The following is an 18,094-nucleotide window of genomic DNA, read 5'->3' as shown; positions in this document are numbered from 1 at the left end:
TACTACATATACAAGAGGGCTAAAACTGAAAGGGTTTTTACTCTGTGGAGAACTCGGGGTTCTTTTCATATATTGAAAGATAAATCCAATAGGTTATGACATGAGAAAATATTGTGATTCATATTGTGTATTTGTTATGGAAATGGCAGAGCAAATATCTGAAAATATCTTCTTAGTATTTTTGTTAACTTGACTGGAAAATAAGCATGGCTTAACAGTCAGAGGCATCTTTTTTATATGGACATCAATTTCTTTGTATGTTTTTGCCATTATCTCATGAAAGTTGTGCATGCTCTTCTTTCTGCAACATTACTATGGTCACCGTTGACATCTACAGTGATAAAGCAGCTGATCAACATGAAATGACAAGAACTAATTTAAATTCATATTTAGACATATCTTTACATGTAAATTGATTATAACTAGAGCACACACTTTTTTGACTGATGAACTTGCTAAAAGTGAATTGTTTCATGCATGGTAATTTGCAAATAAAGTACCTACTCAGTAAAAATAAAAATGACATTTTGGCATTTCAAAAATAGGAGAAAATGACCCTCTAGGCTTTATATGACTATCAAAACTCCAACATGGGGTCCCTCTCATGGGAGACAGTCCTCCACGAACTTCTCCAATGTGAGTCCTTTCCATCAGATGCAGTTCTTCATGAACTGCTCCAGTGTGGGTCTCTCCCACAGGGTGCAGACCTTCAGGAGCAAACTGCTCCAGCGTGGGGTCCCCCACAGGGTCACAAGTCCTGCTAGCAAATCTGCTCTGGCATGGGCTCCTCTCTCCATGGGTCCACAGGTCCTGCCAGGAGCCTGCTCCAGCTTGGGCTTCCCATGGGGTCACAGCCTCCTTCAGGCATCCATGTGCTCTGGCGCGGGGTCCTCCATGGGCTATGGGGTGGATATCTGCTCCAGCATCATCCTCCATGGGCTGCAGGGGGACAGCCTGCTTCACCATGGTTCTCCTGGTTTCAGCTGGGATAGAGTTAATTTTCTTTCTGACAGCTGGCGTAGTGCTGTGTTTTGGATTTAGGATGAGAATAATGTTGATAACACACTGATGTTTTTAGTTGTTGCCAAGCAGTCAAGGACTTTTGAGCTTCTCATACTGGCATGCCAATGAGAAGGTGGGGGGTGCCCAAGAAGAGAGAGCACACAGCCAGGACTGCTCACTCACACTGACTGAAGGGATATTCCATAACACATGACATCATGCTCCATATAAAACTGGGAAGTTAGCTGGGAGACGGGGCAGCTCAGGAACTAGCTGAGCATTGGATTCAAGTGGTGAGAAATTTTGCTGTGCATCACTTTTTTTGTATATTCTATTATTATTATTTTCATTTTCAGTCCTATTAAACTGTCTTTATCTCAGTCCATGAGTTTTGGGGGGGCGGGTTTCCCTTTTCAATTCTCTCCCCCATCCCACTGGGATGGAGCAGGTGTGAGTGAATGGCTGTGTGGTTGTCTTAGCTGCTGGCCAGGCTAAACCACGACACCTTCTCATCCTCTACCTGTTAGTTCTGCATGGGCTTTACTTTTTTTGATCACAGTTCTCATTATTCCAGTATTATCTTCTAATTAAGACCTGATACTGGCCCTTCCTGTCAAATCTCTTTTATTCCCCAAACATTGATCTTTCTGTTACTTTTTCTTGTAATAACAGACTATTCTCCTTTCCATATCAACCTTGTTTGTAAATATTAAAAACTACCATTAATGCACAATTTCCTATCCCACAGTTCTGAGGTGAAAGAATCCGTGGGAAGATGGAGGGTGTGAAAAAATGACTGCTCCTGACAGGATAGGCATGTGATTTACTGTGGTGCTTGGACTGAGGCAGTGAGTGCTCTGATTTTTAAGTCAACTGATAACTAAGTTCTGTACGCACACTTCTAGTCCACAATGATTTTGAGATAAACTTTTGATTATGCAAAGTCAGCCACTGTATTTGATGGAATTAAACAAAAAGGAAGATTCAAATGATATTTTCAAGCTAATGCAATTTCAATCACATGACCTTAACCCAATGATAGAGAAGGAGAAAAAGGAAAAAAGTCACTAAATAAAAAAATTCTTATGTTCATAAACTCATAGAATCACAGAATGATGGAATGGTTTGGGTTGGAAGGGACCTTAAAGATCATCTAGTTCCAACCCCCCTGCTGCGGGCAGGGACACCTTCCACTAGACCAGGTCACCCAAAGCCTCATCCAACCTGGCCTTAAATACTTCCAGGGATGGGGCATCCACAACCTCTCTGGGCAACCTGTTCCAGTGCCTCACCACCCTCACAGTAAAGAATTGCTTTCTAACATCTAATCTAAATGGACCCTCCTTCAGCTTAAACCCATTACCCCTTGTCCTGTCACTATACTCCCTGATAAACAGTCCCTCCCCATCTTGCCTGTAGGCCCCCTTCAGGTACTGGAAAGCTGCAATTAGATCTCCCCGGAGCCTTCTCTTTTCCAGGCTGAACAATCCCAACTCTCTCAGCCTGTCCTCATAGGAGAGGTGCTCCAGCCCTCTGGTCAGCTTCGTGGCCCTCCTCTGGACTCTCTCCAACAGCTCCATGTCTCTCCTGTACTGAGGCCCCCAGAGCTGGATGCAGTACTCCAGGTGGGGTCTCATGAGAGCAGAGTAGAGGGGCAGGATCACCTCCCTCGACCTGCTGGTCACACCTCTTTTGATGCAGCCCAGGACACAGTTGGCTTTCTGGGCTGCAAGGGCACGCTGCCGGCTCATGTTGAGCTTCCCATCAATCAATACCCCCAAGTCCTTCTCCTCAGGGCTGCTTTCAATCCATTTCTCGCCCAGCCTATAGTCGTGCTTGGGATTGCCCTGACCCATGTGCAGGACCTTGCACTTGGCCTTGTTGAACTTCATGCGGTTCGCATGGGACCACCTCTCCAGCCTGTCAAGGTCCCTCTGGATGGCATCCCTTCCCTCCAGCGTGTCGACCACACTACACAGCTTGGTGTTGTCAGCAAACTTGCTGAGGGTGCACTCGATCCCGCTGTCCATGTCTCTGACAAAGATGTTGAACAGTGCTGGTCCCAGTACCGACCCCTGAGGGACGCCACTCGTCACTGTTCTCCACTTGGACATTGAGCCGTTGCCCACAACTCTTTGAGTGCGATCATCCAGCCAATTCCTTATCCACCAAGTGGTCCATCCATCGAATCCATGTCTCTCCAATTGAGAGACAAGGATGTCGTGCGGGACAGTGTCAAATGCCTTGCGCAAGTTCAGGTAGATGATATCAGTCACTCTTCCCTTATCCAGCAACACTGTAGCCCCATCATAGAAGGCCACCAAGTTTGTCAGGCAGGATTTGCCCCTAGTGAAGCCGTGCTGGCTGTCACCAATCACCTCCTTATCTTCCATGTGCCTGAGCACAGTCTCCAGGAGGATCTGCTCCATAATCTTGCGAGGCACAGAGGTGAGACTGACCGGCCTGTAGTTCCCTGGGTCTTCCTTTTTTCCCTTCCTAAAAATGGGGGTAATATTTCCCCTTTTCCAGTCAGCGGGAACTTCACAGGACTGCCAGGACTTCTCCAATATGATGGAGAGTGGCCTGGCCACTTCATCCGCCAGTTCCCTCAAGACTCGCGGATGCATCTCCTCAGGTACCATGGACTTGTGCACCTTCAGGTTCCGTAGATATTCTCGCACCTGATCTTCTCCTACAGTGGGCAGTTCTGCGTTCTCCCAGTCCCTGCCTTTACCTTCTGTGACCTGGGCAGTGTGGCTCAAGCACTTGCCTGTGAAGACTGAGGCAAAAAAGTCATTGAGGACCTCAGCCTTCTCCATATCCTGGGTAACCAGGTCACCTGTTTCATTCCAGAGGGGACCCACATTTTCCTTTCTCCTCCTCTTATCACTAACATACCTATAGAAGCTTTTCTTGTTGTCCTTGACATCCCTGGTCAGACTAATTTCTATCAATCAGGGCTTTGGCTTTCCTAACCTGATCCCTGGTTGCTCAGACAGTTTCTCTGTATTCTTCCCAGGCTACCTGCCCTTGCTTCCACCCTCTGTAGGCTTCCTTGTTTTGTCTGACTTTGCCCAGGAGCTCCTTGTTCATCCATGGGGGCCTCTTGGTGTTTTTGCTTCACTTCCTCTTCGTTGGGATTCATTGCATTCCTAGCAGTAGGACTTGCTTTGCAAACATGAACATTTGGCATGTTTCCACATTTTCCTCATAAAATAATGAATCTAAAGCTGAGGAAAAGAATCAAAATCAAAGTTGAGGGTATTGAGTTATACTGACCCAAACACACTCGCTTGCTGAAGTCAACAGGATTTACTTGTTTTAGCACAAGACCAGGCAGGAGAACTCAGAACAATCTCCCTAGAGAGAGACATATAGTTTGCTTTTTAAAGGTTTAAAAGGGGATCTTCATTTGAAAAGAAAGGAAAAAGAGCAGAAATTTGATAAACTACATATCTACACAACATTGTACCTAATATTTTGTTGTTAAAAGATGTAGGCAGATGAATGGAAGTTTATGCCCATGTCTATATATTGACATAAACACACATAAGTACTTTTTAACAGCTCCAAGTCTCCAGAATATATTAGTATCTCCAGGTGTATGTAAGCCAGCTGAACCCTACAGCCTTAATTGCATAACACAGATAAGCACCACACAGCTGTTTGCTCACCCCCCCACCCAGTGGGATGGGGGAGAGAGTTGGAAGAGTTAAAATGAAAAAACTCTTAGGTCAAGATCAAGGCAGTTTAATAGGTAAAGCAAAAGCCACACGTGTAAGCAAAGCAAAACAAGGAATTCATTCACCACTTCCCATGGGCAGGCAGGTGTTCAGCCATCTCCAGGAAAGCAGGGCCCCATCATGCGTAACAGTTACTTGGGAAGACAAACGCCATCACTCCAAATGTCTCCCCCTTCCTTCTTCTTCCCGAGCTTTATATGATGTCATATGGTCTGGAATATCCCTTTGGTCAGTTGGGGTTAGCTGTCCCAGCTGTGTCCCCTCCCAACTTCTTGTGCACCCCCAGCCTACTTGCTGGCTGGGCAATGTGAGAAACACTTTACCTATTAAACTTATCTCAATGCACAAGTTTTTCTCACTTTTGTTCTTCCAATTCTCTCCCCCATCCCATTGGGCGAGCGGCTGTGTGGTGTTTAGCTGCCTACCGGAGGTTAAACCATGACACTCACTTAGGAACTGATTTACCTCATCTGACTGGATTAGAGCAACAATTTGTTTCATAAAGTCCACAAACAGGTTCTTGGTCAGAAAGGTTGTCTATGTAAGAAAGCTACCAAGTATCAACTCTCTGGCTTCATTCAGTTACTGAGTGTTGTTTCAGAGGCCTAAGGTATATGTCTTTTGACTTTGACCAACTGTCCTGGTTCTGGCAAGGATAGAGTTAATTTCACAAGGAGCCAGGACAGGTGAGCCAGGCTGGCCAGGGGGCTATTCCATACCATGCGACGTCATGCTCACCATAAAAGGGGGCTAGTTGGGGAGGTGCAGGTTCCACGCGGCTCAAGGACAGGCCGAGCATCCAGTTGGTCAGTCTTGGATCGGTAAACTGCTTTCTGTTATGACCCACTATGAATATTCCATTATCAGTACTGTTGTTGATTGTTTTCCCTCTCCCTTACTGTCCCAGTAAACTGTCTTTATCCCAACCCACGAGGCTTTGCCTTTGTTTTTCCGTTCTCCTCCCCATCCCGCCAGGGGTGAGCGAGCAGCGGCGTGGTGCTTAGCTGCCGGCTGGGACTAAACCATGTCACCAACCAAAGAACATTTAGGACTTTTAGCTATAATATCTCTTTATAAATTGTATTCTCATATCAACCACAGTGCATAATCTAGCAGCTGGACTGTCATTTTCAGAGAATGTACACTTGTGTCCACTGTAAATATTTAACACAAACATTCAGAACAATTTTCAATTTCCTTTTTAAGTTGTCTTTGCTTCTTTAAGCTCTCACAATGAATAAGGTAATAGTCTTGTTCTGCTAGAAAATAGGATCAGGAAACTGTTAAGAATCAGTGAAGAATCCAAAGAAAAATACCCTACCTTAACCTTAAATTAATTATATAACTAAACCAGATTGAATTGATTGATTCTTGCCTGTCTCTTAAAATAGAACCTGGGTGTGGTGGTACTTTCCAATACTAAAGTCTGTACATCTGTCCTGGTTTCAGCTGAGAAGGTTAATTTTCTTCACAGTAGCTAGTATGGGGCTATGTTTTGGATTTGTGCTGGAAACAGTGTTGATAATATAGAGATGTTTTTGTTATATAGACCTATGGTTGAGCAGTGCTTACACAGAGCCAAGGCCTTTTCTGCTTCTCACACTGCCCTGACAGCGGGATGGCTGGGGGTGCACAAGAAGTTGGGAGGGGACACAGACAGGACAGGTGACCCAAACTGACCAAAGGGATATTCCATACCATTTGACATCATGCTCACTTTATAAGAGGCTTGGGGAAGAGGAGGGACTGGGGGGGCAGCGGCGTTCGGAGTGATAGCGTTTGTCTTCCCAAGTAACCATTACACGTGACGGAGCCCTGCTTTCCTGGAGATGGCTGAACACCTGCCTGCCCATGGGAAGTGGTGAATGAATTCCTGGCTTTGCTTTGCTTGTGCACACAGCTTTTGCTTTACCTATTAAACTGTCTTTATCTCAACCCATGAGTTTTCTCACTTTAACTCTTCCAATTCTCTCCCCCATCCCGATGAGGGGAGTGAGTGAGTGGCTGTGTGGTGCTGGCTGGGGTAAAACCACAACAACATCCTAAAAATATATTCAAAGTATCAGTCCAAACATTATAGAGTGCTGACATATAATCATCCCTGTCTCCCATGGAAATTTGAGCTCCTTATCATTTGTCAGGATTATGCCTTTAAACCAAAGTAAATATTTTGGCAACTTTCAGTAAAATGAATTCTTGTAAAATATTTAATTTTTTTGACTGGACACTTTGTCTTTATACTCTGTTTTGGTGTTCGAAGGACAGAATGCAGGAAAGAAACTTTTTTGTTGTTTAGGACTCTACTGAATGACAATAGTCCAATGGAAATCCAAATATACTGAAATAGTATTATTTGTAGAAAGACAATATACTGCTTTATATTAATAATTAAAAAACATTCCTGCTGCAAAAAAAGCTCTACAAGGAATAGTTCCCATTACATAGATTTGAACATGATTTGACTTAATGCGACTTTACTGCCTATGGACATAAAGGTAATTACTTGTATAAAACTTTGTAGGACTGGGATTTTTTTATCTTCTGCTTTGCGTTATTCTATTAGCAAAGTATCTACAGGACTTGGAGTTAATTTATATGTATACTGAAGGGGTAGAGTTAAGTTTAAGGGATAGGTCTTAGATTTGTGTCATGGTTCTTCCTGTGTCTTTCTCAACCATAGTGTTTTTCATACTAGTCAAACTGAATTTATGTGTGATTATGCACTTAAATTTCATAAATGCACAGATATAGGTTTTTATGTTTAGCTAAGTTGTATATTTTCTGGACCTCATCTACATGGCAGAGTGCAGGATAAATGACCCATGCTAAGCTCCATCTTGCAGTGGCGAGAATGTTTCTTGTACCTGAAGCATCTTCTTTCTAAAACATGTTAAAGCAGTCAGCAGTAATAACTGTCCTTCATCTCTTTTCTCAGAATGGAACTTTTTACACTGATTTTGTTATGAAATTTCTGTTTCATCAGTGATTTACTGATAGATCTTTAGCAAAGACATTATTGTGGTGTTGCTGCTATCTAGTGTAGCATACTTTCCCCCAGCTCAGCTCTGTCTCCTGCATTGACCTAAGTGTCCTGAAGCTGAGGGGAAAACAATGCAGCAGATAGATAGTTGCATGGGATTTTTGGAGTTCTTTTCTGAATCCAAACCTAGAGTAGCTTTCAGTTTTGAAGGACTTTTACCCCTAATACCAAAAATATCTTAGGAAAAGCAAAAGGCAAATGGAGACCATTGCTTGGAATGCTATGAATGTAGCTCTTCTTAGTGACATTAGTTGTGGTGGGTTGACCCTGACTGGAGGCCAGGTGCCCACCAAAGCCGCTCTATCACTCCCCTCCTTCACTAGACAGGGGAGAGAAAATATAAAAAAAGGCTTATGGGTCGAGATAAAGACAGGGAGAAATCATTCACTAATTACCGTCACAGGCAAAACAGACTCAACTTAGAAAAAAATCATCTAATTTATTACCCAGAAAACAGAGTAGAGGAATGAGAAATAAACCCAAATCTTAAAACACCTTCCCCTCACCCCTCCCATCTTCCCAGTCTTAACTTCACTCCCGGTTTCTACCTCCTTCCCTGAGCAGCACAGGGGGACGGGGAATGGGGTTTGCAGTCAGTTCATCACACGTTGTCTCTGCTGGTCCTTCCTCCTCAGGGGGAGGACTCCTCACACTCTTCCCCTGCTCCAGCATGGGGTCCCTCTCACGGGAGACAGTCCTTCACGAACTTCTCCAATGTGAGTCCTTCCCAGGGGCTGCAGTTCTTCACGAACTGCTCCAGCGTGGGTCTCTCCCATGGGGTGCAGACCTTCAGGAGCAGACTGCTCCAGCGTGGGTCCCCCACGGGGTCACAAGTCCTGCCAGCAAACCTGCTCTGGCGTGGGCTCCTCTCTCCACGGGTCCACAGGTCCTGCCAGGAGCTTGCTCCAGCGTGGGCTTCCCATGGGGCCACAGCCTCCTTCAGATGCCTCCACCTGCTCTGGCATGGGGTCCTCCACAGTCTGCAGGTGGAATCTCTGCTCCCAGTAATCCTCCATGGGCTGCTGCAGGGGGACAGCCTGCTTCACCATGGTCTTCACCACGGTCTTCACCACAGGCTGCAGGGGAATCTCTGCTCTGGTGCCTGGAGTACCTCCTCCCCCTCCTTCACTGACCTTGGTATCTGCAGAGTTGTTTCTCTCACATATTCTCACTCCTTTCTCTGGATACAGTTGCTCTAGGTGTTTTCCCCCTCTCTTATTAAATATGTTATCACAGAGGCACTTCCACTGTCACTGATTGGTTTGGCCTTGATCAGCAGCGGGTCTGTCTTGGAGCCAACTGGCATTGGCTTCATCTACCATAGGGGAAGCTTCTAGCAGCTTCTCACGGAAGCCACCCCTGTAGCCCTCCCAATACCAAAACCTTTCCACGCAAATCCAATACATTAGTATTAACTGAGATTAACATTTGAAGGCAGTGGGACTGCTGATTCTGCCTTGGACTGTCTATCAGAGCAAACTGGTTCCTGAATGCTATCAGTTTCCATGTCTGAAGCAGGAATGCAGTCACGTTGTTGGGTTACTGGTATGGTCTAAACCTATACTTCATAGTCAGTGTACTGGCAACAGTTTAAAACTGAAGTCTGCTTATCTATGAGCTCTCTGAAAATCAGTGTTGCTTTGACTCCTCTTGTGACAAAAAGTAAGAATTTGTGTAGCAGCCTGATCAGCCTGGGAAGGGTGCCTCCAAAGAGAGGGACCCAGAACAAATAAATCCCAGGGCAATTATACCCATGGGTCCCATACACCCGCCCCTCACGCGCCCTTCATGCGCTGTCCACACGTCCTTTAGTCCAATGGTGATTTTTTGTTCTGGGGTCTTCTAACATCTAATTGGATTCTTCTTCTGTGTCCAGGCAGGCAGGCTCCTATCTTGTTGACTTGCAGTTTCCACAGTTTTCCCCAAAGGTTGGAGCCTCCTTATCTTCTAGTTTACACTCCCTGTACACCTGCCCTTGCTGGTGGAACATGGAGAACTGAAGAGTCCCAGACTTGGACAAAACACTACCGAGACATTAGTGTGATATCAAAATACTTTCCCATACTAAAAGACTAAACACAGCACTGTACTAGCTGTTAGGAAAACTACTAGGAAAATTACTGAGAAAAATACCTCTATCGCGGCCTAAAGGCTTCAGCAAATCTAGCCACTCATGCGAAGTACAGCTAAGCAAACAGCACAAATCACACTCTATTATATTCCTAAGTAATTTATTCTAATTAAAACCTACTTATTTACGTTAAACAGCTAATATCCCTCAACAGCCTCATCTTTCAAATTTCTTGTTCCTCTGCCTAAAGTTCCTTCTGAATCTTCCCCTAGCCTGCCTCTTTCTGTCTCCCTTCTTTGCTGTCCTTTACCAGTGTAGCTTTCTCTATTGTTCTGTTCCATCTCAAACATTGCTAGAATCCTATTCACTGCTCTGAGGTTACTGATTTGGCTCTGCTTAGTGACAGAGAAATAGTGTTGGCAATTATAACCTCAGATCCACCTTCTTCACTGATGCTTAATAGTACTTCAATCTGTGAATGTCGTGGTTTAACCTGGCAGGCAGCTAAAACAACCACACAGACGTTCACTCACTCCCCCCTGCCCCCAATGGGATGGGAGAGAGAATTGAAAAGAAAAAGGTAAAACTTGTGGGTTGAAATAAAGACAGTTTAATAGGACAGAAAAGGAAGACAATAATAATGATAGCAACAACAATAATAATAAAACCAAGAATATACAAATCAAGTGATGCACAGCACAATTGCTCACCACCCAGAAGCGATGCTCATCTAGTTCCTGAGCCATACACCTCTCTGCCAACTCCCCCAGTTATATACTGAGCATGATGTCATATGGTATGGAATATCCCTTTGGTCATTTTAGGTCAGCTGTCCTGACTGTGTCTCGTCCCAGCTTCTTGGGTGCCCCCTGCCTTCTCATTGGCAGGCCAGTATGAGAAGCTGAAAAGTCCTTGACTTCTTAGCGACAACTAAAATATTAGTGTTATCAAGATTATTCTCATCCTAAATCCAAAACATAGCACTATACCAGCTGCTAGTAAGAAAATTTAACTCTGTCCCAGCCAAAACCAGGACAGTGAACAATCCCTTGGATTTGACATTCCAACTGTCAGAGGATCCAATTTCTAATCAATAAGATGCTGTTTGTGTATTATACACTTATATGCTGTGAATGAGAGAGAACAGGATCTTGTAAGAGTAGGTTAGCTGACAATTTTCTGGCCTGATACTATCACATCAGCAGCAGATTTGAATAATTCACCAAAGTAATATTAACACAGCAATCAAAAGAAGGGTTATTCAGAAATGTTCTCTTAAAATATTGTGGATCACACTTCTGAGGATATATTAAAAGGTTCATTTTGTGTTACACATTCCTTAGTTTAGGGCTTAATTTATACAAACTTTGCAACCTGTCTACTCAAAAGTGTGGTTTATCAGCTCTCAGGACTGGTGTCCATGTCTTTTTCAAATTATAGGTCAAACAGATACTGCTGATCGGTGGTACCTTACTCCTGTGGCAGACAATGATTCTTGACTCCCTGATAGTGATGCATGACATTCTGAATCTGCTAATGTTCCTTCTCTAGCATGCATGCTATCAACTGCTTGCTCTGACAGATAAGGGTCTGCCCCTGCCCTTTAGAAAAAAAGACAGATATCATGCTTATATAAAGTAACCAATTCCTATAATGTCATCTGCCAACAATTAAAATGTCATTAATTTAATAGCTTAGAGGAAATTTTACAAGATTTTTAAAAAGATAAAATTATTTTCAGATTACATTAATATAGTTACCTGTTGAATAAAAGAAATACAGATGGTTATTTTCTTTCTAGCCTGCCCCTGTTATATACCAAGAGGGTAATATTTCACTGAATCTTACTAAATTCCCTTCAAAATGTAGCTGTTGATCTCTCTTTTTTTCAATAATATTCTGTTTGAAGTGAATTCCAGTTCTCTGATGCTGTTTTGATAGTTTCTTAAATAATATGATAAATATTAGAGTCTATTAAATTTCAACTTTCTATTTTTATCCATTGTTAAACACTACACCAAATGTGGGTGTGACGGACCCTGAGAAGATGGAGCTCTGCTTTTATTCAACATTTTTAACTGTCCAAACATTTTAAGGTTGTGCGTGTGCTGTTTTGTTTTTTTTAAGAGCAGAGAAAAATAGACTTACGCAACTTTGCATAAGTGCAGTGAGTCATTCACATCTATTTTTGTCATGTGTCTGTGCATGTGTTATATCATTTTATATAACCTTTCTTTGAAAAAACACTACTGTGAATGCTAAGAATATATCTGTGCCTTGTAAAATAAAGAAGTTGCCCATTGAACATATAGCTAGTTCTCTGTGATGTCTCCTCATAGATGCTGTTCTCTAGAGAGGCATTTTGCTATCCTCCTTGAAGCTCTTGTTCTACTGGCCTTCAGTGGCAAAATTTATGCTGATATATAAATGTGTAAGGGGAAGGATGGGTAGCTCTTACATTGCCCTTAGTAGGCAGACCTGTGAGGAACTCCAAAACACAACTGATAGTGTTTAACATATTGTTGCTTTTCTATTTTTTCCCCTACATGATCTGGAGCTGCCTCAGTTATGATAATGCTGATTATATATATAGGTTTAAATGTGTACAGTCCTTTCAGCATAGCATAGCATCATTATTGCATTTCTTCTTACCAGTTAGGGAAGGGTAGAACTTTCCTGAGTCTCAACACCAACTGGTACTCTGTGCATAATAATGCAGTCATCAGGCACAGTCAAAATGGGTTCACAAAGGGAAAGTCCTAATTAATTTGATATCCTTCTATGATAAGGTCACCTGCCTAGTAGATGAAAGGAAGGCGGTGGATGTAGTTCTTCTGGATTTTAGGAAGGCTTTTGATACTGTCTCTCACAGCATCCTTCTGGACAAGTTGTCCAACTGTGGCATGAGCAGGTACACAGTGCGCTGGGTGAAGAACTGGCTGAACGGCAGGGCTCAAAGGGTTGTCGTGAATGGGACTACATCTGGCTGGCAGCCAATCACTAGCGGTGTTCCTCAGGGCTTAATTCTAGGGCCAATTCTCTTCAATATTTTTATCAACGATCTGAATGCAGGAGTTGAATGCACCATTAGCAAGTTTGCTGACGATACCAAACTGGGAGGTGCTGTTGACTCTCTCAAGGCACAAAAGGCGTTGCAGAAGGATCTAGAGAGATTGGAGCATTCGGCAATGATTAATGGCATGAAATTTAACAAGTCCAAATACCAAATTCTGCACCTGGGACACAGTAATGCCAGAAACAAGTATAGATTGGGAGAGGAGTGGCTGGAGAGCGGTCCTGTAGAAAGGGATCAGGTGCTGGTTGACAGCAGGCTCAATAGGAGTCAGCAGTGTGCCCTGGCAGTCAAGAGGGCAAACAGCATTCTGGGGTCCATCAAACACAGCATAACCAACCGGTCAAAAGAGGTGATTATCCCTCTGTATTTAGCATTGATGCGACCTCACCTTCAGTATTGTGTGCAGTTCTGGGCCCCACAATTTAAGAAGGATGTGAAGGTACTCGAATGCATCCAGAGGAGGGCAATAAAGCTGGTGAAAGGGCTGGAAGGCATGTCCTATGAGGAGCGACTAAGGACTCTGGGTTTGTCTAGTTTGGAGAAAAGGAGGCTGAGGGGCAATCTGATTGCTCTCTACAGCTTCCTGAGGAGCAGAGGTGGAGAGAGAGACATGCTGATCTCTTCTTCCTTTTATCCAGTGACAAAATGTGTGGGAATGGTTCAAAGCTGTGCTAGGGGAGGTTCAGACTAGATATTAGGAAGCATTTTTTTTACTGAGAGGGTGGTCAAACACTGAAACAGTCCTATTCTATTCTATTCTATTCTACTCTACTCTACTCTACTCTACTCTATTCTATTCTATTCTATTCTCCAACATGGGTCCTTCCTACAGGCTGCAGTTCTTCAAGAACTGCTCCAGCATGGGTTCTTTTTCACAGGTTACAGTCCTTCATGAATAGGCTGGTCCAGTGTGTGTCCCCCACACGCCACAGGTGCTGCTAGGAGCATGCTCCAGTGTTGACTCTTCACAGGCTGCAGCTTCTTTCAAGGCCTATCAATCTCCTGCGGCATGGGGTCCTCCACAGACGGCAAGGTGGTTATCTGCTCTACCATGGCCCTTCATCGCTAGGAAACTCCCCAGCCTGGTACGGCCCTCTGACTATTACCCACTGCTGCTCCTCCATGTGGGTAGGGATGAAGCAGAGACACGTCCCACGAAAGCGATCAAAAGGGACTTCAGGCTCTTGGGACAGTCACTGAAGGATTCGGGAGCGCAGGTAATATTCTCCTCCCTCCTTCCAGTTGAGGGCAGCAATGGTGGGAGGAACAGGTGGACACAGTCCATCAATGCATGGCTCCGTGGCTGGTGTCAACGCCACAACTTTGGGTTCTTTGACAATGGGACGGCCTACACGGCACCAGGCCTGATGAACCCTGATGGGATTCACCTCTCTCAAAGGGGGAAGAGGATCTTTGCCCAGGAACTAGCAGGGCTCATTGACAGAGCTTTAAACTGGGCTCGAAAGGGGAGGGGGATAACATCAGGCTTGCCAGCGACATGTTGTGGGACGACGTGCCCAGGTTGGAGGGACTGGGTGCTGGTGAGGGCCCTCGGCCTATTGCTCAGAGATGTACTGGATACACTGCAGCACACTTGAAGCCTAGAGGCAAGCCAGGGGCTCCAGATACAATGGGAACCAACGGGGTAACACTGGGAAGATACATCAAAGGAATTCCAGCCACCCCAGCCAATAAGTCAGCCTCATTGGGGGCACAACTGAAATGCCTCTACGCGAATGCATGGAGCATGGGGAATAAACAAGAGGAGCTGGAGGCGTGTGTGCGCCTGCAAGGCTATGACCTTATTGGCATTACAGAGACGTGGTGGGATAGCTCCTATGACTGGAGTGTTGGGATGGAAGGGTACAGGCTCTTTAGGAAGGACAGGCAGGGCAGAAGAGGAGGGGGTGTCACCGTCTATGTCAATGACCAGCTGGAGTGCATGGAGCTCCACCTGGGGATGGAGGAGGAGCCCAAGGAGAGCCTATGGGTCAGGATTAAAGGGAGGGCTGGGGCAGGGGACATCATAGTGGGGGTCTTCTACAGGCCACCTGACTGGGGGGACCGAGCAGATGAAGCCCTCTATAGGCAGATAGGAGCAGCCTCACGTTCAAAAGCCCTGGTCCTTATGGGAGACTTCAACCACCCCGACATCTGTTGGAGGGACAACACAGCTGAGCGCAAGCAATCCAGGAAGTTCCTGGAATGCACTGATGATAACTTCATTCTCCAAGTGATAGAGGAGCCCACGAGGAGAGGTGCCATGCTGGACCTTGTTCTCACCAATAAGGAGGGTCTGGTAGGGGACGTGAAGCTCAAGGGTAGTCTTGGCTGCAGTGCCCATGAAATGGTGGAATTCAGGATCCTCAGGGCAGCGAGGAGGGCGCACAGCAAGCTCACTACCCTGGACTTCAGGAGAGCAGACTTTGGCCTCTTGAGGGATCTGCTTGGTAGAATACCATGGGATAAAGCCCTGGAGGGAAGAGGGGCCCAAGACAGCTGGCTAATATTCAAGGGTCACCTCCTCCAAGCTCAGGAGAGATGCATCCCAACAAAGAGGAAGTCAGGCAAAAACACCAAGAGGCCCCCATGGATGAACAAGGAGCTCCTGGGCAAAGTCAGACAAAAAAAGGAAGCCTACAGAGGGTGGAAGCAAAGGCAGGTAGCCTGGGAGGAATACAGATGAACTGTCCGAGCAGCCAGGGATCAGGTTAGGAAAGCCAAAGCCCTGATAGAATTAAATCTGGCCAGGGATGTCAAGGGCAACAAGAAAAGCTTCTATAGGTATGTTAGTGATAAAAGGAGGACGAGGGAAAATGTGGGTCCCCTCCGGAATGAAACGGGTGACCTGGTTACCCAGGATATGGAGAAGGCTGAGGTCCTCAATGACTTTTTTGCCTCAGTCTTCACGGGCAAGTGCTTGAGCCACACTGCCCAGGTCACGAAAGGCAAAGGCAGGGACTGGGAGAATGCAGAACCGCCCACTGTAGGAGAAGATCAGGTGCGAGAATATCTACGGAACCTGAAGGTGCAGAATTCCATGGTACCTGAGGAGATGCATCCGCGAGTCTTGAGGGAACTGGCGGATGAAGTGGCCAGGCCACTCTCCATCATATTCGAGAAGTCCTGGAATTCTGGCAAAGTTCACACTGACTGGAAGAGGGGAACATAACCCCCATTTTTAGGAAGGGAAAAAAGGAAGACCCAGGGAACTACAGGCCGGTCAGTCTCACCTCTGTGCCTCGCAAGATTATGGAGCAGATCCTCCTGGAGACTGTGCTCAGGCACATGGAAGATAAGGAGGTGATTGGTGACAGCCAGCACGGCTTCACTAGGGGCAAATCCTGCCTGACAAACTTGGTGGCCTTCTATGATGGGGCTACAGTGTTGCTGGATAAGGGAAGAGTGACTGATATCATCTACCTGAACTTGCGCAAGGCATTTGACACTGTCCCGCACGACATCCTTGTCTCTCAATTGGAGAGACATGGATTCGATGGATGGACCACTTGGTGGATAAGTAACTGGCTGGATGATCGCACTCAAAGAGTTGTGGGCAACGGCTCAATGTCCAAGTGGAGAACAGTGACGAGTGGCGTCCCTCAGGGGTCGGTACTGGGACCGGCACTGTTCAACATCTTTGTCAGAGACATGGACAGCGGGATCGAGTGCACCCTCAGCAAGTTTGCTGACAACACCAAGCTGTGTAGTGTGGTCGACACGCTGGAGGGAAGGGATGCCATCCAGAGGGACCTTGACAGGCTGGAGAGGTGGTCCCATGCGAACCACATGAAGTTCAACAAGGCCAAGTGCAAGGTCCTGCACATGGGTCAGGGCAATCCCAAGCACGACTATAGGCTGGGCGAGAAATGGATTGAAAGCAGCCCTGAGGAGAAGGACTTGGGGGTATTGATTGATGGGAAGCTCAACATGAGCCGGCAGCGTGCCCTTGCAGCCCAGAAAGCCAACTGTGTCCTGGTCTGCATCAAAAGAGGTGTGACCAGCAGGTCGAGGGAGGTGATCCTGCCCCTCTACTTGGCTCTCGTGAGACCCCACCTGGAGTACTGCATCCAGCTCTGGGGGCCCCAGTACAGGAGACACATGGAGCTGTTGGAGAGAGTCCAGAGGAGGGCCACGAAGCTGATCAGAGGGCTGGAGCACCTCTCCTATGAGGACAGGCTGAGAGAGTTGGGATTGTTCAGCCTGGAAAAGAGAAGGCTCTGGGGAGATCTAATTGCGGCTTACCAGTACCTGAAGGGGGCCTACAGGCAAGATGGGGAGGGACTGTTTATCAGGGAGTGTAGTGACAGGACAAGGGGTAATGGGTTCAAGGTGAAGGAGGGTCGATTTAGATTAGATGTTAGAAAGAAATTCTTTACTGTGAGGGTGGTGAGGCACTGGAACAGGTTGCCCAGAGAGGTTGTGGATGCCCCATCCCTGGAAGTATTTAAGGCCGGGTTGGATGAGGCTTTGGGCAATCTGGTCTAGTGGAGGGTGTCCCTGCCCATAGCAGGGGGGTTGGAACTAGATGATCTTTGAGGTCCCTTCCAGCCCAAACCATTCTATGACTCTATGGTTCATGGAGTGCGGGGGGACAACCTGTGTCACCATGGTCTTCACCACGGGCTGCAGGGAAATCTCTCTTCTGGTGCCTGGAGCACCTCTTTCCTCTCCTTCTTGGGAGGGAACTTTTATGTCTGCATAGTTATTTGTCTCAGTACTCCTCTCTCACACAGCTGTTGCACAGTGCTTTTCACTGTTTCTTAAATGTGTTATCACAGATGCACCACGAGCATTGCTGGTTGGCTCAGCTTTGGCCAGCAGCAGGTCCACTTTGGAGCCAGCTGAAACTGTCCAACATGGGCACAGATTCTGGTGTCTTCTCACAGAAGCAACCCCTGCAGCCACCTCACTACAAAAACCTTGCCATGTAAACCAAATACAGTCAGATGCAATTTTTTATTACTAGTCATGGGTAAGTGTCCTGGTTTCCAGCTGGGATCTAGTTAATTTTCACAAGAATCTGAAAGGGGACACAGCCAGGATAGCTGACCCAAACTAGCGAAAGGGATATTCAATACCATGACATCATGGTCAGTATATAAAGGGGGCTGGCCAGGGAGGAGTTGTCACTGCTCGGGGATGGGCTGGGCATTGGGCTC

At 45.9% G+C, this 18,094-nt stretch overlaps 1 long non-coding RNA gene across 2 annotated transcripts in view; it reads left to right on the top strand.

Annotated features, from left to right (window-relative positions):
* The window catches only part of LOC142599221 (uncharacterized), a 706,610-nt gene that overhangs the window by 59,738 nt on the left and 628,778 nt on the right, over positions 1-18,094 (top strand). The window contains exon 2 of one of the 2 annotated variants that reach the window (XR_012832843.1): positions 681-730. The exons of the other annotated variant lie outside the window; for it this stretch is intronic. This is a non-coding gene — a long non-coding RNA (uncharacterized LOC142599221). The remainder of the gene's footprint in view (positions 1-680; positions 731-18,094) is intronic. 2 annotated transcript variants of the gene reach the window in all.

The sequence above is a fragment of the Balearica regulorum genome, chromosome W, assembly GCF_011004875.1.
Source record: "Balearica regulorum gibbericeps isolate bBalReg1 chromosome W, bBalReg1.pri, whole genome shotgun sequence".
Classification (NCBI taxonomy): Eukaryota; Metazoa; Chordata; class Aves; order Gruiformes; family Gruidae; genus Balearica; species Balearica regulorum.
This window is presented reverse-complemented; position numbering and strand designations above follow the sequence as displayed.